At 39.5% G+C, this 22,722-nt stretch overlaps 1 protein-coding gene across 10 annotated transcripts in view; it reads right to left on the reverse strand.

Annotated features, from left to right (window-relative positions):
- PKHD1 (PKHD1, fibrocystin/polyductin) overlaps positions 1 to 22,722 on the reverse strand; it is a 477,788-nt gene that overhangs the window by 182,018 nt on the left and 273,048 nt on the right. The gene's annotated exons all lie outside the window — the stretch shown is intronic.

A 22,722-nucleotide genomic window follows, 5' to 3' on the forward strand; every position in this document is an offset into this window, starting at 1 on the left:
ACGTGTGCCAAAGCATTAAGTGTTACTTTCTGAGGCTTAGTAGTAATTCAACCCAAATTAAAAATACCAAATAAACATTTCTGCTTACATTTCAAGTACCATAATCACAGACACATGCAAAGATTTTTTAAAGAATTTTCAAAATGTATTTTATTGAAGTATAGTTAATTTTATAATGTTGTGTTAATTTCTGCTGCACAGCGATGTGATTCTGATAGATAGATAGATGGATAGATAGATAGATAGATAGATAGATATTCATATTCTTTTCCATTATGATTTATTACAGGATAATGAATATAGTTCTCTGTGCTATATGGCAGGACTTTGTTGTTATCCATCCTATTTAAATAGTTTGCATCTGCTAATCCCAAACTTCCAATCCTTGCCCCTCCCTTGGCAACCACACGACTGCTCTCCATGTCTGTTAATCTGTTTCTATTTCATACATAAAGAATTTTTTTAACATAACATCACATCTTATTCTAGGAAACAATCCACCGTGTATTTCTTAAAGACCTGTCCTCTAAATTAACTTCTCAGAATTTGTCTTTTCTAGTCCTTGCCTACTGCCCTAGCGATAAGACCACCACACCTTCCTATGGCAGAGATTACAGTGTTGCAATACAACCATTTCCCTTGTCCTTCTGGATTCATAGTTAGACTACTTTTTTCAGCCTCCTTTGCAATTAAATGAAGCCATGTGACTGAGCCATAGTCAATAAAATGGAGGCAGAAGTAAAGTGTGACATCTCCAGGCCTGGTCCAGACATTCTTCTACATGGGCTCCCTTCCTCCCCTTGGGTCTGAGTCAAATAGTAGAACGTGTCTTCTCAAGGTGTGGGCATGGTCCACAGCATTCTCACCAGTCACTCATCCTTCAGAAGCAACCCACGCTTTAGTTCTGCCAGCAAGCCATCCTGGTCCCTACAGTGGATCCACCAGAGAGAGTAGGAATCTCTCTCTCACTTTCTAGTGATACCTTGTACCTTCTTATAGCACTAAAATACATTATTGTAATGACATACATTGACTTTTGCTTGTCAGGTAGGATCTGTCACTGGGTTGGTTCTCTGTGTAATTATGTCTTTTCTCCCACTGTTACTTCCTTAGGAGAAGGGATCACCCTTTATAAAAATTCCTAGAGCGTACAGTGGCATCAAATATAAAGATGATAGGGAGTTCCCATTGTAGCTCAGTGGTTAACAAACCCAACTAGTGCACATGAGGACGCTGGTTCAATTCCTGGCTTTGCTCAGTGGGTTAAGGATCTGGTGTTTCAGTGAGCTGTGGTGTAGGCCAGCAGCTACAGCTCCAATTTGACCCGTGTCCTGAGAACCTCCATATGTCACAGGTGCAGCCCTAAAAAGACAAAAGACCAAAAAAAAAAAAAAAAAAAAAAAGATAAAGATGTTAAATAAATGTTGCCAGGTCTGTTGAGTTTAGTTCCCTACACACCTTAAAATTCAAAAGTTTATTAGTGACAGATATAAAACGAGTAATCAGGCTAAAGAGATGAAAATAAATATATGTTTCAATTTCATGTCTGGTTGTTTTAACAATTCAACTAGACGAGTGAAATATCTAGAGCACATTCTAGATTTAACATGCATTTTATAGGTTCAGGACTTCAATTGACTTTAAAAGCAGGATAGAAATTATTTCAAGCAACACCTTTAAATACAAGAGTTTTATACAAATGGCTTTTATCTCTTCCAATGTATAGCCCATTCCACCAATGTTTGGCTTTTAAAACTTATCATGGAAAATAATTAAATTTCTCCAATAAATGTTTTTTCTCATCTGCAAAGTATTCAAACATACAAGCATGATATTAGGTCTCTTTTGAATATACTTCTCAGTTAAAATACAACAATTACATGGAATTTTAAAATTTCCGTTTGGTCTTTATCACATACCCCCTTAGAAGAAATTTTTCTTTAATTGCCCTACCCTCTCCAAATACACCAACAAATTTCATGAAGTTCCCTCTGTGACAGAGTGGGTTAATGATCTGGCTTGTCTATGTGGAGATGCCGGTTCAATCCCCAGCCCAGTACAGTGGATTAAGGATCTCCATCACTGCAGCTATGGTGTAGGTCACAGCTCGGACTGGGAATGGATCCCTGGCCTGGGAACTTCCATATTCCATTGGTGGGCCTGAAAAAGAAAAAAAAAATCCACAAATCACTGTTAGCCCAAGTTCCATGAGAACACAGACCATAGCTCTCATCCTCACTTTATTTGCTCAACACATAGAACAATACCCAGCATTTGGTATATACTCAAAAATAACACCGAAGGATACACACGCACATACATACATACATACACACACACACATCCCACATGTAAAATCAAACAGCCATCAGTAGAAAAGCATAGGATGAAGACACAAGTAGAAACACTGTTCTTATTTCTTTCAGCGCCATCTTTCACTTTGAAATTTCCTGGATCTCTCCACTGACCTTTTTTTCTTGTCTCCTTTCCTTTCTCATTATGTGCCAAATCTTGTGGGGTTGTAGGAATTCAAAGATGAGTAAGACATGTTTCCCATTATCAGATGAAGACAAATAAATACAATGAAATATACTTGAGAAGGTAATATACTTCTTCATTGTATGGAGATGAACCCCATCTTCACACTCATTGACCTCAAAATGGAAAGTCTGTCAATGTGTCTATTGTAAGAAAACTCTGCAAAGATGAAATGAACCTATGCCCTATAAAAACTTTAACAAAGAATTCTCCTTGTATACCAAGAATAAAGGTTACAGCTATTGTTGCAAGTGACACAGGCAAAAAAAAAAAAGAAAAAAAAAATTCCTCCTAGTGTAGTCTCCAGAGCAGATATGGTCCAAATGGACCAGCATTCAACTACAATGATAGCTTCTAGATGATTTCTCTCTGTTCCAGGTGTAGAAAGCTAGGTGCAATTTGTCACATAGTCTAGGAAAAGCATGTCTTCCATGAAATTATTCAAGATGTTGCAGAAAAATGATCCAGAAGTAGTTACTCACACAATGCACTTAGAAACATAAATGACAAACCACCTTTAATTTAAGTGTGGCCCAATGCTTTTCACCTTGCCTTGACTTGGCCAAGGCTACTGCATCCTACTCTGTCAGTGACCAATCTATCCTACTTAAGAGAATGAGCACTGGCATATGGAGGGAACCATCTGGAATTTCTGCTGCTCAATGGGAGGCTGATGGGGGAACAGATCTGGAAAGAGACTCCAAAAAGAATTAATGAGGACCAGATGTAATTAAAGACTGCTTTCCCCCCAAAGGAGCTCAGGACCAGCCATCACGGGGGGTGTCTCTTGGTTCCAAAATTACACCCTCTTTCCACTTGTTCATCCATCAAACACTAAACATCCCACCATCTTTATTGCAGTATTTTTTTGCCAAGGAGTGCTTTTTTTTTTTCTTTCCTAAATAAGTTATTTTTTGACAATGAGAAGGATAAAGCTTTATAAATAATATCTGGAAAGTTAACACTGAGGAAGAATCATCTGAATTTCCCCACATATCAAATGCAACTACAAAAACAAAGAGGCTTTCGTCTTCTGTAAATTCATAGCTACCTTTAAGATCAGAAAGCCTGAGCCAAATAAAAAGGCAGATGTCTCTGAAGGACAATGGGGTCTTCTTTTGTATCAGGAATCATCTGACTACCATAGCCACAAAGCATTCCATAGAATTTCTTTTTTTTTTTTTTTTTTTTTTGTCTTTTTGTCTTTTTGTTGTTGTTGTTGTTGCTATTTCTTGGGCCGCTCCCGCGGCATATGGAGGTTCCCAGGCTAGGGGTTGAATCTGAGCTGTAGCCACCAGCCTACGCCAGAGCCACAGCAACGCGGGATCCGAGCCGCGTCTGCAACCTACACCACAGCTCACGGCAACGCCGGATCGTTAACCCACTGAGCAAGGGCAGGGACAGAACCCGCAACCTCATGGTTCCTAGTCAGATTCATTAACCACTGCGCCACGACGGGAACTCCTTCTTTATTTTTTTCTTTTTTTTTTTTTTTTTTTTTTCTGTCTTTTTGTCTTTTTGTTGTTGTTGTTGTTGTTGCTATTTCTGCATTCCATAGAATTTCAATGCTAGATTTAAACTCAATTTTTCCCTAGCATAGTCAGGGAATCAAGGCACTACTATCTAGCATTCCAAGGGTCTAACTCTGGTCTAAATCCTGTAGAATTGAGATCAAGGGTGATGAGCACAGATCCTGGGGATAATGACGGGATCACATGAATAAGCATAACTTAGGGTAGGCAGACCTGCTGCTTATACGGTATTCACTGTATCAGGCCAGTATTAGGTTGTGAAGACAGTTTCCACTACAACCCTGCTATTGTCAGGAACACAGCCTGCACCAACTTTGGACCCAGGTCCCACTTCCAAGGGAGAATGATGGTGTGCAGGGGCAGAGCAGGACATAACATGGGTTATTTGTAGGCTTGCTATTTCCTGGCCCCTTCCATAATTAATGAGCTTGTTTCTATATTTGATCTTCGCTCTAATACTTTCCCATAAATATGTGAACCAGTGGAAAAGTAACTTTTAATGCCATGTCAATAGTGGTAAATGACTTCATCTTCTTTGTTTAGAAGAGAAGAATATTTTTAGCTCTAAAGTAACGAACTCAGATACTTAGATATACATATTTACACAATGATTTGTGGGATATTCTCTTCTCTGTAGTCTTATTTAGCTTTTGGTGAATCTAGGGACTTATCCAAATATTCCATCATAATTTATGAGGATGGCTGGTAGATGCAAAACAAGTACTTTAATAAGAGAATGGAAATTTTCATGCATAAATAGTTCACAGAAATGGAGGGCTAACATTATTGAAAATTAACATCAAGAAGATTAATTTACAGAGATGTTTGTATTTGTTTATCAAGAATTCATTCTCTTGTAGAAAAAACCAGAACAAAGAAGTGCTAGAAGAGAAGGATACATTCTTTCTATAACTAAATTATTTTCAAAAAGCTGCTAACTTTATAGGCCGCCTTTTTCATCAAATACACACAGGTGCTTTCTTTATTCTACTCTATCATTTTTTTTCAAACTGTTCTTAAAAATAAGCAGAAGAGCAGTCTTCAAAGTACCCAGCGGCACACGATTCAAGATTGAAACCTGGCTTCTGGTTTCCTTACCTTGAAGAAAAGCCATCTGTCTGCTTGGTATTTGGGGATTGGGGAGAGGGCTGGGAGGGTGGATGGGGGTTGAAGGGTAGAGCTGCTTTCTTCATTCTTACCTCATGGGAAGAGTCCAATTTAAACCTTAGACAATACATTTCCATCCCACTCCCCACATAAACCCTGTCTATGTCTTTCTCCATCACAGACAGATATGCAAAATTCCCACAGAAGAATCAACATTTTAAATTATGATATTTTAATTGATCAATAAAATGTTTAACATACAGTGTTTATCTCTTCCTCTAGTCTATACCATCTGTTCTTCAAAAGTATTTTGAATCTATTTAATAGGAAGGTCTTTAAGTAAGATTACCAACTGTATCAGATCAATCCTCTGAAGCCCCAATTCTGAAAGGAAAATAACAGAAGGTGCTGCCATTTTTATAGAAATAAAAAAGAATCCTTGCCTTCTCTCATCCCAGGCTTTCTTTGTTTCGTTTAATCTTGAGACGCTGTTATGCTACATTAGACCTCAAGGAATTCAGAGTGGCCAACTCGGTATTGCCTTTTTAAAAAACAACTTTAATATTTTAAAAAAATTGATGCATAATTGACATGCTAAAAGCTGCACACATTTAATGTATACAACTTAATGAATTTGGAGATAAGAATACATTCATGTAATATCAAAGTATGCACGTGTAACAGCAGTACAATGCAAACCATAAACCTATCCATTCTCTCCAAAAGTGTCCTCCTTAATTAATCCTTTAAATTAATTAATTATTTTTTCCTTTTTAGGCCTACACCTGCAGCACATGGAAGTTCCCAGGCTAGGGGCCGAATCAGAGCTACAGCTGCCCGCCTACACCACAGCCACAGCAATTTGGGAACCAAGCCGTATCTGCAACCTACACTGCAGCTCACAGCCACACCAGATCCTTAACCCAATGAGCAGGGCCAGGGATCAAACCCACATCCTCATGGATACCAGTCGGGTTTGTTACTGCCGAGCCACAACAGGAACACCTTAAATTAATTAGTTAACTATTAATTAATACAATAAGAACATTTAATATAAATTCTACCCTCTTAGCAAATTTCAACTACAGACCACAGTACTGATAATTAGTGGCACTTTGCTCTACAGTAGTTCTCTAGAATTTACTCATCGCACATAACTGAAATTTGTACTCTACAGGAACCTGCCAATTTCCCCATCTTGGCAAGCACTCAATTAAAAAGTAGGCAAAGGAACTGAGTAGACATTTCTCCAAAGAAAACATGCAAATGAACAACAGGTAGATGAAAACACACTCAACATCAACATCAGGGAAATGCACATCAGAACTATCAGACAGTACCTCACAACTCTTAGTGCGGCTTTTATTTACTTTCTTTTTCTTTTTCTTTTCTTGTCTTTTTGCCTTTTCTAGGGCCACTCCCTCGGCACATGGAAGTTCCCAGGCTAAGGGTCCAATCGGAGCTGTAGCTACCGGCCTATGCTGGAGCGACAGCAACGCGGGATCCAAGCCGCATCTGTGACCTACGCTACAGCTCATGGCATCACCAGATCCTTAACCCACTGAGCGAGGCCAGGGATCGAACCCGAAACCTCATGATTCCTAGTCGGATTTATTAATCAATAAGCCACAACGGGAACTCCAGTGTGGCTTTTCTTAAAAAAAATAAGGTAAAGGAGTTCCTATTGTGGTGCAGAGGAATCGAACCAAACTAGTTTTCATGAGAATTCGGTTCCATCCCTGGCCTCACTCAGTGGGTGGGAAATCTGGCGTTGCTGTGAGCTGTGGTGTAGGATACAGACAGGGCTTGAATCCTGAGTTGCTATGGATGTGGTGTAGGCTGTAGCTCTGATTTGATCCCTAGCCTGGGAACTTCTGTGTACTGCAGGTGTGGCCCTAAAAAAAAAAAGGTAAAAGGGTTTGGCAAGAAATTGGAGAAAAAGGGCTCCTTGTACACTGAGAGTGGGAATGTAAACTGGTGCATCCAGTATGAAAATAATGTGGAGTTCCCTCAAAAAGTTAAAAATAGAACTGCCATATTGTCCAGCAATTCCACTTCTGGGTATTTACCCAAAGGAAAGGAAAACAAGATCTCAGAGATATCTGCATGCCCAAGTTCAACTGTCATTACCATTTGAAACACAGTCCCTGGTGCTCTTGTGGCTCAGATGATTTGAGTCTCAAAAAAACAAGCAAACAAAACAACAACAGCAATAGCCAAATCCTAGAGCTTGCTATCACCAGAAGATCTAAAAGTGAACAGTAGGCATTTTGACAAATATCAGGTCAAGATGTTAAACCACAGTTTGGCTTTATCCAAAGAATTCTATTGCATCAACAAATCATTAATAAATCTGTACTAACCTGAAGTTTTGTGATTAAATTCCTCTCCAACTCTTGTAGGGAATGGCACTTTCATATGTGGAAAGGTATAAACTGGTGAGTCTCTGGTGACCTAATTATTAAATTTTTGTTGCAGCTTGTGTTAAAGCCAAATGAGGAAGAAAACTTATTTTCCTATGTGGATTTTTGCTTTGATTTGCTTCCCTAAAAAAAAAAATGAGACCAACTTCTAGTAAATAGATATATTTTCACACTTTCATCCTGAAGAAAAACAAGAAAATCTAAAAGGAAGTGATTCATTTGTGAATTAGACTGTTTAGGTCCAGGAAGCAAATATTATTAGAGAGTTTATTTCCACCATCAGGTCTTTTTTGAAAATAAATCCTCTCTTTTTGGCGCTGCTTAGCACTAGAGAAGGCAATGTGTCCAAAACCTTATGATATTCATTAATTGTCTTTAATGTTATCGATCATTGTTTTCTCAAGCATTCAGTCATTTCTTCTATCTGGAGAGGGAATAAAACTCCAGAACATTATTAGATTCCTTAAGTAAAAGGCTGTATTATATATGTTTCTTAAAATCATATGAATTATTTCATAAATGCATAATTGATGCTTAAAAGAGAAATTAGAATATAGTACCTGACTAATATTGAGTAAATAACTTTTATACTACATTTTAACATGTATCAAAATTTATAACTTCTGAGCAAACTAGTCTATGGTTTCCACTCCTAAATCTATAAAGTGCTTATATTCTATATAAATACAATGATTACTTCTGTAGAGGTGTTCATTGTTCTCAACATTTCCACATTTTACATTTTTATATATTTTAGAATTTCTCAAAGCCTTTAAGAGTTTCCTTGTAAATTCCAATAAATTACATTAATTTAATGCTTGGGATTTCCAAAACCGAAACTTCCAAAAGTTCCTTTCTCCTCGAATTGAAACATGTCCCAAAGATCATGAAAGTTCCTAGAACTGTTAACAATTCTAAGTATTTCAACAATAACATCCAGATTTAACAACCTCTTCCCAGTGTTCTAATACTCTAAAATATCTTCATACTGCTTGGCAAAGGTACTGACTGAAATCCCCATTCTTAATCTTTTTTTTTTTTTTTGGTCACACCTATGACATGAAAAATTTCCTGGAGCCAAGGATCAAACCTGCACCAAAAAGTGACCTAAGCCACAGTAGTGGCAATGCTGGATCCTTAACCCACTGAACCACCAGGGAATTCCTTAATCCTTCTTTTTAATCCACAGTGTCTAGAAATCTCCAAGAGAAGAATGATATAAAAATAAAAGCATTATGGATTTTCTGTCTTATTCAGGAAGCCCTTTCACCAACTGAATGCATAAAATAATATAAAAAATTGTCTTCCGTTTATGTGGCATAGTATGACTTGATAGTTGAACAGAATTTTTTAACATATGGGTAGGCAAATTTTCCAACATCATTTATTGAAATTTAGTCTTTTCCCACTGTTTTGAAATGCCATTCAAACTATCAAATAAGTTCCCAAATATCTATGGATCTGTTTCTGGTCTGTATTTTGTTTCATTTGCCTTCTTCTGTCTATTCATTTGACAATATACCACATTGATTGCTTAGCTTGATCTAGACCAAGCCTCTCCAGTTAACCTTCTCTTAAAAAAAAAGATTCTTGCCTAACATAGTCTACTTGTTTTTCTAAAAATGTTAGAATGTTTTCCATGTTCTACTTTTTTTAACCTACATGCAATTTTATTTGCAATTATTTGAATTTATAAATTTATGGAGGAGAATCTTTTTTTTTTTTTTTTTTTTGGCCATGCCCAGGGCATGTGGAAGTTCCCATACTAGGGATTGAACCCATGCCACAGCTATGACCCAAGCCACAGCAGTGACAATGCCAGATCCTTCACTGCTAAGCCACCAAGGACATATATGGGAAAGAATCTTTGCAATGTTAGGTCTTCTTACACTGGTATGTCATTCCACTTATTCACCAAAATTTTAAGGTTTATTTCATGTTTCTTCTTAAGTTTATAGCTGGTGAATTTTCCCATAAAAATTAGAATATTTCATCTATTACCTTTTCTAATCAGTGATTGTTAATAGGAATGCTATTGTTCATTGCATGTTTGTGTTGTTTTGGCTGTTTTACTGACTTCCTTTGTTTAACAGTATTTTATTTGAATTTCTTGTATTTTTCTAGTAAGAAACAATATATAGTTACCAGTAATTGTTTTCCTCCTTTTTTTCTAATGGTTATGCCCTTTATTATAGTTTTTTCTTATCCTATTGCATTGTCTATCATCTCCAGTAATAAGAATGATGGTAGGCATTCATATTTTGTCCCTGACTCTGACATAAGGTAATCAACCTTTCACATTTATTTTTATTTTTATATAATGACTTTTATTTTTTCATTATAGCTGGTTTACAGTGTTCTGTCAATTTTCTCCTGTATAGCATGGTGACCCAGTTACACCTACATGTATAGATTCTTTTTTCTCACATTACCATGCTCCATTATAAGTGACTAGACATAGTTCCCAGTGTTACACAGCAGGACCTCATTGCTTAAACCTTTCACATTTATTTATGAAGTTTCCAGTGGATCTCTTATAAGTACTTTATAGCAACTTAAGAAAAATTCCTTCCATTTCTGGCCTAATAATTTTTGTTGTTGTTGAGTAGGCAATGAAATTGATAAAAATACTTTCTCTTTTATAAATTGGGACACCTTTGGGGGAAATCTTCTTGCTACCCTTACAGAATCATCTTGATACTACCATGTAAACATTTTTCCTTTGGGTAAGGAGGAGATAAGTTTGACACACTGTGATTAAAGCTTTAGCTTTTACTCCTAAGCAATGCATGAAAGTAACTCTGTGCCCCATTCAAGAGGAAGACTGGGAGTTCCCGTCGTGGCGCAGTGGTTAACGAATCTGACTAGGAACCATGAGGTTGCGGGTTCGGTCCCTGCCCTTGCTCAGTGGGTTAACGATCCGGCGTTGCCGTGAGCTGTGGTGTAGGTTGCAGACGCGGCTCGGATCCCGCGTTGCTGTGGCTCTGGCGTAGGCCAGTGGCTACAGCTCCGATTCAACCCCTGGCCTGGGAACCTCCATATGCCGCGGGAGCGGCCCAAGAAATAGCAACAACAACAACAACGACAAAAAAGACAAAAAAAAAAAAAAAAAAAAAAAAAAAAAGAGGAAGACTGAATAGTCTCACAGCAAGAAAAAAATCAGAACATGGAATGTCACCAAAAAAATCTTGCTTGAAATATATGACTAATATTTACATTTATCTTCTTTAGATACCTCTGTGCAATAACTTGGAGAAATTTTCCCTTCTGTGTCCAAAATATGCTGAGAAACTTGTGATTGGGCAGCACTATAAAATCTATAATTTCTATTTTCAGTGTTTTACTCCTTCCTCAGCACTTCCTAACCCACCCTTCTCTCTGCTTCACTGCCTTATTATTTTTTATTCTGCATATTCAAAGTTAGTTCCCTAAAAAAACAACACTTCCATCATTCACCCTCATGACTTTGTAGGCTCTGCAGCTTTAGACATATTAAGTCTTCAAGAGCCCATACTTAGGTAGAAAGACAGAATAGTGTAGATGTAAACTGGCATTGTATTTAATGAGAGGAGAAAGTTAAACTTTTTTTGGTTATTCTCCAGGTCTTCATATATTGAAAATTGTGAATTATTACCATAAAAAAAGAATCATAGTGAGGTCGGGGAGAGAAAAGAGTTCTAATATTGCCTTATGTTAATTATATTATTAGATTTTTCCTGAAGTAGAACCATCCTTACATTCTTAGGATTAAACTCAATTTAATCATTATATATGATTTTTCTAAAATGCAGGTACATTTGCTTTTCTAAAACTTGTCATCAATGTCAATTAAATTAGCTTATAATTTTCTTTCTTTGTATTATCTTTTTTAAATTTTAGAACTAATTTTTTTCATCCTAGGAACAAATTCAGAAGCTTTGTGTCTTTTTCTGGGCTCTAAAAGATTTTATAATATGGTGATTATGTGCTCCTTGAAGTTATGTTTTAAAGTTTTTAAGAAGCATTCTGGGTGATTCTGATGTAGATGGCCTATAGACAGGACAGACTTTGGAAATTAACTTTCCTAGATAAATCTACCAATCATACAATACATATAAATATTTTTGCTGAAATATTTCTAGTAAAAACTTGGGGGAGGATTAAGTTTAATAGTAAGTTAGGAGTTCAATAAATCATGCTGCTTTTCTGCTCTGGTATAGTATGCAATCATTTAAAAGGATGCAGGATTCTTTTTACTGATACGTTATCTCCAGGGTATATTGCAGTGTTTTTAAATCCATATGAATATTTAGGACTTATTTTCATGCTAAATTGTTTCAAAATGCAAATCATTAGTATTTTACAACCATCTTAATTTATCTCATGCATGCTAAAACTTAAGAACTTCTGCTCTCAATCTTGGTTTCCTTGTATATAAAATGTGGTGCCAACATCACAGCATCTTTATAAAGCTTCAATGAGATCAAATAATATTAACACATTGCCTGGCACAAGAAAAAAAGCTGAACTCAGTATTATCATATTACACAAATGAATACATTATTACCAGTGGCACTACTATTGACACTATCCTATGATTACTGTTACTATTACTAAATGAAGGTTCTAAATCTCTTTAATGTGTCATTTTTCTATAGCCTTATATTTACATAAAGTATTCCTCTTTGGCTCAAAAAATTCAATTTGAATACCTCTGCTATTTCCTGCATCATTTCTTGCTGCTAATATTTTAAGGCTTTCTGATTTTAACCCAGCCTCTCTGACTACTATTATTCAAGTAATCTGGAATCTTACGAAGGAAAAGCCAGCGCTTGGCAGTGAAGTGCTGAAATGGTCCTTATTATGCAATGTGATGTGGGTTTGCCTGTGATGGAATATGGTAGAACTGGGATGGGAAAAGACACAATAGTAAAATAGTAGAGTTGCTAAAAATCGTGGTTAAAGGTTTTCTCTCTGTGTGGGGCTAGAATTAAGCATGGTACAGCAAAAAATATTTATCGATAAAATCCTCTATTTTCTGAGAAGCAGCCAGTCTCTCCTTTTTCTTTGTCACCTGAAAAACCTTGGCACAAAGCTCCATGCCCCTTTGGTCCTCGTTCTCCTTTTCCCTTGGGGAAAAAAGTCCACATTTTTCACACAGCTTTAGAGACTCATAACCATACTTAATGTATAAAAGCTGTGATTTCCATGCAAACTGCTGGTTTCCCAGAAAAAAAATGGAAAAGCTCTCTCTAGCAGTTTAAAATGCTTTAACTGTTTCTTTCCCTTTCCTCTTGAACTACTGGGCCAGCTTGGCCTGCCAAAAGCATTCTCTGATGAATAAGACAATTTAAGAAGTGTGAGAAGCCTTGGAGTTCCCACTGTGGCACAATGGGATAGGCAGTGTCTCTGTAGCACTGGGTCACCCGTTCAATTCCCAGCCCTCACAGTGCGTTAAGGATCTGGCGCTGCCCCAGCTGTGGCGAAGTTCATGACTGCAGGTTGGGTCTGATCCCTGGGCTGGGAACTCCATACACCACGGAGCAGCCAAAAAAGAAAAAAAAAAATGTGAGAAGTCTTTTAAATTCATTCTGACTCATGAGGTATCATTAAATACCCACTAGGTACATATACCAGGAGCCAAAAAGTCTTACTGGCACCACTCTGATCCCCTCATTCCAATTCCCTCTCCAGTACTATGACTTAAGCCTGAACTTTTTGCCAAATAGCAAAATTCAGGTCCCTTTGCAGTAGCCAATGTCATGGCTGGAAGCAGGCACTGATGTTTTCTCATATACCCTCTTCCTTTTATAATTGCACCAAAAAGGAAAATAAACAAAAGCAGGTGCATCCACACTATACAAATAAAAAAAAAAGGTAACCTCTGAAATGATTTCCCAGCAAACAGAAGATCCTCAAGCTGCTCCCTAGATAACACCACAGGAGGCGTGTCAATGCCTAGATGCTAAGCCATAGGGGGCCTGCAGGCTGGGGAGGCAGTAAATCCCCAGAGAGCTCTAAACTCCTGACTGGCAAGCCACACTAGGCCCAGCAGCTCCTCAGGTGCTGATCCACGGGAGGCCCATCAATGCTCAGGTGGAAGGTGCAGGGAGGAGGGAGGAGGCAAGCTGTGCAGAGGGGGAGCTTGAATGAAGGCCACCAGCTCACCAGGGGAGAAGGGAAATGAGAGGCCCCCACTGGGAACACTAGAGTTCAGAGAGCTCCATTAACAAAAGGAATGAGCCCGTGCTTCTTGCACAGAGCATCTTCTTAGCTGTGGGAAGCACAACTCACAGAGAGTAAGTTTCTGGCCCAAGGAATCTAAACAGACACTGGTGTTGGAAGAGTCCCAGGCCACCTTCTGCAGGGGACCACCAGTGCCCCCATCAATAAGATCAGCACCTCCTAGTCAGCTGCAAAGGTTCTTAAGGACTCATACCCTCCACCCATCCCTGGTGTGCCAGGATTCTCAGACTGACAGTGACAGCTCTCCCTTCAGCATCCAAAGGCCCTAGAAACACTTTAGCAGGAACCGACTGGGTGGTACCTGCATCTCACTCCCATTTACTCACTCTAGCATTTGCTAAGCATCGGCGCCACTCCGAGCTATGTGCTTTCCACTGGAGATATAAAAAGTCAAATAAGATTTGGCCTCTGTCCTCAAGGCAACATAAACGTAAATAATAATTTCAGAATAGGGCATATGATAGAAATAGGCCCACAGTATTGTAGGAACAAAGAGAAAAGAGAATTAAGTTACATGGGATTGAGGAACACTTTCTGGAAGAGGTGACACTAAGTTCAAAGACAGAAGGGAGTTGGAGTTTCCTGGTGGCACAGTGGGTTAAGGACCCAACATTGTCACTGCTGTGACACAGGTTTGATCCCTGGCCTGGGAACTTCCACATGCTGCCAAAACAAACAAAGACAGAAAGGGGTCACTGGAAGAGAGCATTAGGGATGGAAGTGGGGGGAGAGGGAGGGGGACGGGTGGTGGAATCAGGAAGGAGAGGTGGGGAAAGTTCCAGGCACAGAGAATAGCAAGTATAATGACTGGAGAGGAGAAACAGCCGAGTCAACACCAGTACGTAGACAAGTGTGATCAGTGGCGAGGACCATGGGAAGGAAGCAAGGAGGCCAGGTCACAGAGGACTCTGGGGTCCAAATCAATGACGTGGAGATTTACCCGGAACACTCTGGGAGCCCCTGGAGAATTCTACAACATCCACACGCAAGACAAAGGCCTTAGGAAAACTGAAACTTGCTGCTCTTGAAAATTAGGTTTTTCAGGTTTTCCACAAAGGTTAACCTATTTTCAAAATAAAATATGTTCTGAAGTTAAATTTCTTTTTTTTCTTCTTCTTTTTTTTTTTCCCCTTGGTCTTTAGGGCCGCACCCACAGCATATGGAATTTTCCAGGCTAGGGTTCAAATCAGAGCTACAGCTGCTGGCCTATACTACCGCCACAGCAATGACGGATCCAAGCTGTGTTTGCGACCTACACCAAGGCCACGGCAACACGGGATCTTTAACCCACTGAATGAGGCCAGGAATCGAAGCTACATCCTCATGGATACTAGTCGGATTTGTTTCTGCTGCACAACAGGAACTCCTGAAATTAAATTTCTAATTTTATATTTTGTCACTTAATTTTTAAAACACAAAACATGGTAGACCATAACAGAGAAAAAGAATGTACACATGTGTATAACTGGGTCACTTTGCTATACAGTAAAAGTTGACAGAACATTGTAAATCAACTACAATAAAAATAAATTAATTTAAAAAAACATAAAACCATATATAGGAGTTCCCGAAGTGGCTCCGTGGTTAACAAATCCGACTGGGAACCATGAGGCTGTGGGTTCAATCCCTGACCTTGCTCAGTAGGTTAAGGATCCGGCGTTGCCGTGAGCTGTGGTGTAGGTCACAGATGTGGCTTGGATCCTGCATTGCTGTGGCTCTGGTGTAGGCCGGCAGCTACAGCTCTGATTAGACCCCTAGCCTGGGAACCTCTATATGCCATGGGAGTGGCCCCAGGAAAGGCAAAAAAGGCAAAAAATAAAAATAAAAAATAAAATAAAACCATATACAGACAGAATGTGTACCATACACAGAACATATATTACTAGCAAAGAAAGAAGACTCTAGCTACAGTTAGTAAACACTTATATGGTAATAAAACTCAAATAAATGCCAAATGTTCGTTTTCTGGATGAGCAAAATTTTAATCATGTATTCTCAATGTGACTTATTTACTTATGAATTTATTGATAAAGCGATAAAATGACATACGTGTTCCATAGTACCGATGTAATAAATACTATCTACATGATAAAATGTACACAAAGGGAAAATGTTCAAAGAATAAGATAATAAATAAATAAAGGTTCTAATATGTTCTATGTTCTCTTCAATGGATTATTTTTCATATCGCATTTGGAAAGCTCAGCATTAGACAGCTAACAAATGCCTAGACTTATTTCTCAATACTCTCAGGTACGCGCGTATAGATAGATGTCAACGTGCCTTTTATTACAGCAAACCAACTAAATGAAGAAACAAGAAGCACAATCAAGGATGATATGTAACACACTCACGTCCAGGTAATCGCTGTGCAGCTGATAAGAAATCACGGCAATAGGTCATGACATGATGGCAACTGACACCTTCCCCTCAGCTCCCTGTGGTCCTTGTGACCGGTAAGAATGACACAAAGGATGAACTAAGCTCTTGATCCCCTTCATGGCACAAGGAAAGCAACCCAGGTGAAGTCAGAGGGCTAGAGGCAGGATGTTTTACCTGAGGAGTCAAAGGGGGTTCCAGGGCAGCCTCTGTTCTCACATCCTCACCATGCTGGATCTCAAAGATATACTTGTATTTCTATTTTTTTTAATATATTTTATTTTATTTTCCCACCGTACAGCAAGGGGATCAAGTTATCCTTACATTTATACATTTTCCCCCACCCTTTGTTCTGTTGCAATATGAGTATCTAGACATAGTTCTCAAGGCTACTCAGCAGGATCTCCTTGTAAATCTATTCTAAGTTGTGTCTGAGAATACTTGTATTTCTAGAATGTAATTTTCCAGTTGTTCTTCAGGAGGAGTAGGAGTCAGCAATCAGATGTATATGTCTGTATTTCTTTGCCAGAGGTAGCACTGGTAAGTGTAAATACTACTTATAAGATATGGAAAGGAGTTCCCATTGTGGCTCAGTGGTTAACGTAATCTGACTAGGAACCATGAAGTTGTAGGTTCAATCCCTGGCCTTGCTCAGTGGGTTAAGGATCCAGCATTGCCGTGAGCTATGGTGTAGGTCACAGACTCGGCTCAGATCCTGAGTTGCTGTGGCTGTGGTGTAGATCAGAGGCTACAGCTCCAATTGGACCCCTAGCTTGGGAACCTCCATATGCCTTGGGTGTGGCCCTAGAAAAGACAAAAATACAAAAAGACCAAAAGAAAAAGAAAAAAAAAAAAGACATGGAAGCAACCTGAATGTCCATCAACAGAGGAATGGATAAAGAAGATGTGATACACACACACACACACACACACACACACACAATGGAGTACTATTCAGTCATAAAAATAACAAAATAATGCCATTTGCAGCAACATGGATGGACCTTGGGATTATCTGAGTAAAGTTAGAGAAAGACAAATATGATATCATGTTTATGTAGAATCTTAAAAAATGATGTAAATGAACTTGTTTACAAAGGATGAAACAGACTCACAGACATAGAAAACAAACTTATGGTTACCAAAAGGGACAGGTTGGGGTGGGGCAATAAATTAAGATTTTGGGACTAACAGATATATGCTACTATATATAAAATAGATAAACAGCAAGGACCTAGTGTATAGCATAGGGAACTATATGCAATATCTTATAATAACCTATAATGACAAAGAATATGAAAAAGAATAGATATGCATATATACACGTATAGCTGAATCACCTTGTGGTACGCCTGAAACATTGTAAATCACTATACTTCAATTTTTAAAAAGGAAAAATAAGAGTCAGGTCTTCATAGCATCCTGTTCACTTCCTTTTCCCACAGGGTTTTCGCAAGAAAAACCTCATGATGGGGAGGATTGGAGTTCTAAATTCCTGGACCGTGGGGAGGAAACTCTGCCCTAAACACATGTCCCTAGATCCTCTCAAGAAGAAAGCACTTCCAGGAGTTCCCGTTGTGGCGCAGTGTTTAATGAATCCGACTAAGGACCATGAGGTTGCGGGTTCGATCCCTGGCCTTGCTCAGTGGGTTAACGATCCGGCGTTGCCGTGAGCTGTGGTGTAGGTTGCAGACATGGCTCTGATCTCCACATTGCTGTGGCTCTGGCGTAGGCCGGTGGCTACAGCTCCGATTCGACCCCTAGCCTGGGAACCTCCATATGCCGCGGGAGCGGCCCAAGAAATGGCAAAAAGACAGGAAAAAAAAAAAAAAAAAGAAAAGAAGAAAGCACTTTCACACACCACCTCCCTCCCTATGATGGCCTGAGGGGAGAGGAAGGGGCCAGGTTTCAGTGTCAATGCTCTGATTCATAACTAGAGCCCCGTCCACAGAGCAGCCACCCCAAGGCAGTGGTCTTGTCTTCAGTCATCCCTGCTGACCTCCCTAGGACCAGCAGGGACTCCATATATATGAATGGAAGGGAGGGGCTGGGATTCACCAGCATTCCATCTGTTTATTCATTCATCCATCCATTCATTCCTTCACTGATTTCACACATACACAGCCTCTCTTCAACTTTGGAGCAATCGTGGATTCTGCCAGCACAAAGATGTGAGATTCCCGTTGGTCTCATCACATGCTGGGAGACAGCAGAGTGTCACCTGCCATTTGCACCTGTGAGCACAGCCTAGCCCAGTTCTGGCTCAGTGCAGACGGCTCCCCACCTCTGTGCAAACCCTTCACACACTATAACCACCTGAGAAACACCATCGGAGGGTGAACCCACCTTCCTCAAACTAGACAAAAGCCCAGCTCAATTCAGGTAGGAGCAATGTTTTTTATCCAGGCACTAATGTGCCATCAGGCGAAGTTATCATGTAAATAAAGAGAGGCAAACAGATGGCTTCCGATGGGATGCAGGGCTCACAGAGCTTTATAGATGCACCAAATGCAGGAAAGTGAGAGCAAGACGTGAGACACAGAGCAGGCCCCAGAGAGCAAAGCAGCCTGACAAACAGAATCTTGGTTTTAATAATACATCCAGTAGCAAAGGGCAGTCACATCCCACCTACAGATTTTTGTTAATCAAGTGCTATTAATTTCCAAATATGAGGATATACCTCTAGGAAACAGATAAGCCAACCTTTCTCTTAAAATATATTTTATGGTGATGTACCTTTTTTTTTTTTTCTTTTTTTAGGGCCACACCTGTGGCATATGGAAGTTCCCAGGCTAAGGGTCAAATTGGAGCTGTAGCTGCTGGCTTATGCCATAGCCACAGCAACACCAGATCTGAGCTGAGTCTTCAACCTACACCGCAGCTCACAGCAACGCCACTAAGTGAGGCCGGGGATTGAACCTGCATCCTCATGGATACTAGTTGGATTTGTTACCACTGAGTCACAACAGGAACTCCTATGGTGCTGTATGTATTAATACCATAGCTTTTGTGGACTCTATTTAATCCTTCCCATATATTTAGGTGGGGTTACTGTAAAGAACTAGGTAGACTCAAGGAATCTGGAGGCCTAGATTTGAACTTACGTTTTCTCCATGATATCTGAACTCTTTCTTAGGCATTCCTTTTGAGGCCCATTTCCTCCATTATAAAATAGAGAGAATTGTGGCAGAGACCATTAGTTGTCTCCCAGTATTTTTTTTTTCACTTTTCTTAGCATAAGTATTCCAATTTTTAAGTTAACACATTGTCACCTCGCTAAAAGACTACATTTCCCAGTCTCCTTTACAATCTGTTATGGCCATTCAGCCAAGTTTTGGCCAGTAAGACATAAGAAGTCACACGTGTGACTTAGAAGATAAACCCTTCCTACTTTCTGCTGCCTGGATTGTGGCTGCAATGGCTGGAGCTCCAGCTGATATTTTGGACCACAGAGTAACTTTGGGAATGAGAAAAGCACATAATGGAACAAAAAGATAATCAGAGTCCAAGTCTCTGTCACTGTGGAACAGACCTAAGAGACATAAGAGAGATAGAAATTTCTATTCTTCAGATCTTTGCTACTCACAAAAGACCAATCTTACCTAATACAACAGATGCCTAACCTCATGGAGTGGTCTCAAGAGTAATGCTAAGTGTGAGGGTACTGTGTACTCAGAGTGTTTCCCTAAGACCCTGGCAGCATGAGCTGCTCTGTGAATAAAAGGGTTACATGGTAAATATTTTTGAGAAATAGCACATACTATGTCATATAAATGGCTTTGAAAAGACCAGATACAAAGAAACTGATCTTCTGTGTTTAGTTCCAAATTTCCCAAACTCATTCAACATCATTATCTTCCTTATGTGGGATATTATAAAGAACTAATCTCATAGGGAACAATTTGAGAAATTCTGGTAATGCCCACATTAGTAATAGGTAATGCCCACATTAATGTTTTAGGCTTACAATTTACCTAGCTAGATTCACATCATTCTAGTCCAGATCCTCATAGTGTATGCTTTCATAACTCTCCGTATGTTTTCTACAGCACCGTTGTTAATTTTATTGGTTTCTAATGCCGTTTAAGGAGGAGTTTTATTCATTTTCACTCTCTTGGATAGCACATAGGCCGTGAATTCCTCAGGGCCCCTGTGGAATCCTAATGAACTGAACGTAGGAATCCCCCCTTCTAAGGGAACATTATTGAACATACATCAGAAATCCTGAGAGGGAGTTCCCATCCTGGCACAGAGGAAACGAGTCCAACTAGGAACTATGAGGTTGTGGGTTCGATCACTGGCCTCACTCAGTGAGTTAAGGATCTGGCATTGCTGTGAGCTGTGGTGCAGGTTGCAGATGAAGCTCAGAAATGGTAGTGCTGTGGCTGTGGCGTAGGCCAGCAGCTGTAGCTCCAATTCAACCCCTAGCCTGGGAACCTCCATATGCCCCAGGTGCGGCCCTAAAAAGACAAAAAAAAAAAAAAAAGAAAGAAAGAAAGAAAAGAAATGCTGAGAAATATTGACATAATGATAAAACAAGAGATGTTTAATGTGTTTTAAGAGAACAAAACCTCAGAGTTGCCAGCAAGACTCCAATACTGGGCTCAACTGGTCTGGATGTCTGAGAGGGATCACTTAACGTGGCCAGAATCGATATTGGCTACTAGCCAGCACTCACATGGGGCTGCTAATCAGTGTGAAAAACATGACCTCTCCCAGGGACTTGGGAGTCCCAAAGCCTGAGGACTATGCCCCAAAGGGAGCATCAAAATGGCAAATAAGACATCCAGGCAAATGGTCTTCTCACACAAGGGTTCTTACACCTAGTTCTGAGAGCCCTTCTATTGTATCCTATTGGTCAAGCAGGTCATGAAGGCAGGCTCACATTCAAAGGAAAAGGAGCAAGCCTCCACTTCGCCAGGGGACCAAGAGCACACATTTACAGGGAGAGAAGAAATTTATGGCAGCACTTTCTTTTCTTTTTGCTTTTTAGGGCTGCACCCATGGTATCTGGAAGTTCCCAGGCTAGAGGTCGAATCAGAGTTACAGCTGTCAGCCTATGCCACAGCCACAATGCAGGATTTGAACCTCATCTGTGACCTACACCACAGCTCACAGCAACGCCAGATCTCCCCGACCCTCTGAGTGAGGCCAGGGATTGAACCCTCATCCTCATGGATACTAGTTGGACTCATTTCCACTGCACTACAATGGAACTCCCATGGCAGCACTTTCTTAAGAATATCTTAGAGTTCCCTGGTGGCTCAGGAGGTTAAGGATCCAGCATTGTTACCGCTGCAGTGCAGGTTCAGTCCCTGGCCTGAGAACTTCCACATACTAGTAAAAAAATAAAATACAATAAAATAAATAAAATAAAATAAAAGACAACATTTACATTACAATAGTAATTAGAACCAGAACTGGATACTCTTATTTAATGTTCTAATACAGAAACATATATATAATTATATCACAAATTTGGCTTCTAATATTTGAAGAGGTAGATCAGTGTAACTGGTTTCTTTTATAATTCTATTTTATTTTATGTAGTAAAAATATTATTCTGAGAATGAATATATGCTTTACCAGGCTGCCAAAGGGACCGAGGGGCACACGAGAAGTTCAGAACCCCTGGGTTGTGCAAAAGTGCAGTGCCTTCAAGGGTTGACAGTGAGCCACTGTGCTATTCCTGCCGCTGCTGGCCGGGCTGTACCTCTCATGGCCAGACTTCTTATCTTTAAAGCTCTGCAGAGAAAGAGATTCCAAAAGCTCCCTCAAGAAAGTATAATCAATTCAAGAAATGGCAACTCTACCTAAACCAATAATTGGGAAATCATGAATTATTTAATTCTACATTCCATGAATGTCTGCATGGAAAACAGACCATAACGTAAAGAGAAAAAGAAGTAATTCAATTAGAGCAAGTGAAAAGAGCCCTGCACTAGATTAAGGGCCCCTTGGGCAGCTGTTCCTTACTTGGCTCAGACTGCCCCAGCTCCAACCAGGAGGGTAACATACATATGCAATCACTCAGGTGCCCTGCTCTGGTAAGAAATGCCAGCATCTCCTCAAAGAATATTAATTCCATGAGACAAATTTCTTGGGGGAATAAAACGAGGTAAAATACGTTTCTTCATTGAAGCCAAGGAAAAATTTCATTAATTCTCAGCAAATTTGTTGCAGTCCAGATCACAGAATATGGGGTCGGTAAGAACTTTATATGTGATTTCTTAGTAGGAGGACCAATGCCTGTTGGTTTGCCTTGGACTTTCTAGGTTTTATCACTAGAGGCCCTGTGCCCCAGGCAACTTCCTCAGTTCTGGACAAGCTGAGTAGTTGGTCACTCTGTTTAATAATGACTTTCAAGAGATAAAGTCCCATTATCAACATTCCATAATAAATATCAAAATCTCTGGATGTTGCTTTCAGGATTCTGAATTTGAAAGGACTTCACTGATGTACTCTACTCCCCTACTAATCCCTGTCTTAAATATGGCCTTCAGTTCTTATCTCCAGAA

This window comes from Sus scrofa, chromosome 7, assembly GCF_000003025.6.
Source record: "Sus scrofa isolate TJ Tabasco breed Duroc chromosome 7, Sscrofa11.1, whole genome shotgun sequence".
In the NCBI taxonomy this organism is placed as follows: domain Eukaryota; kingdom Metazoa; phylum Chordata; class Mammalia; order Artiodactyla; family Suidae; genus Sus; species Sus scrofa.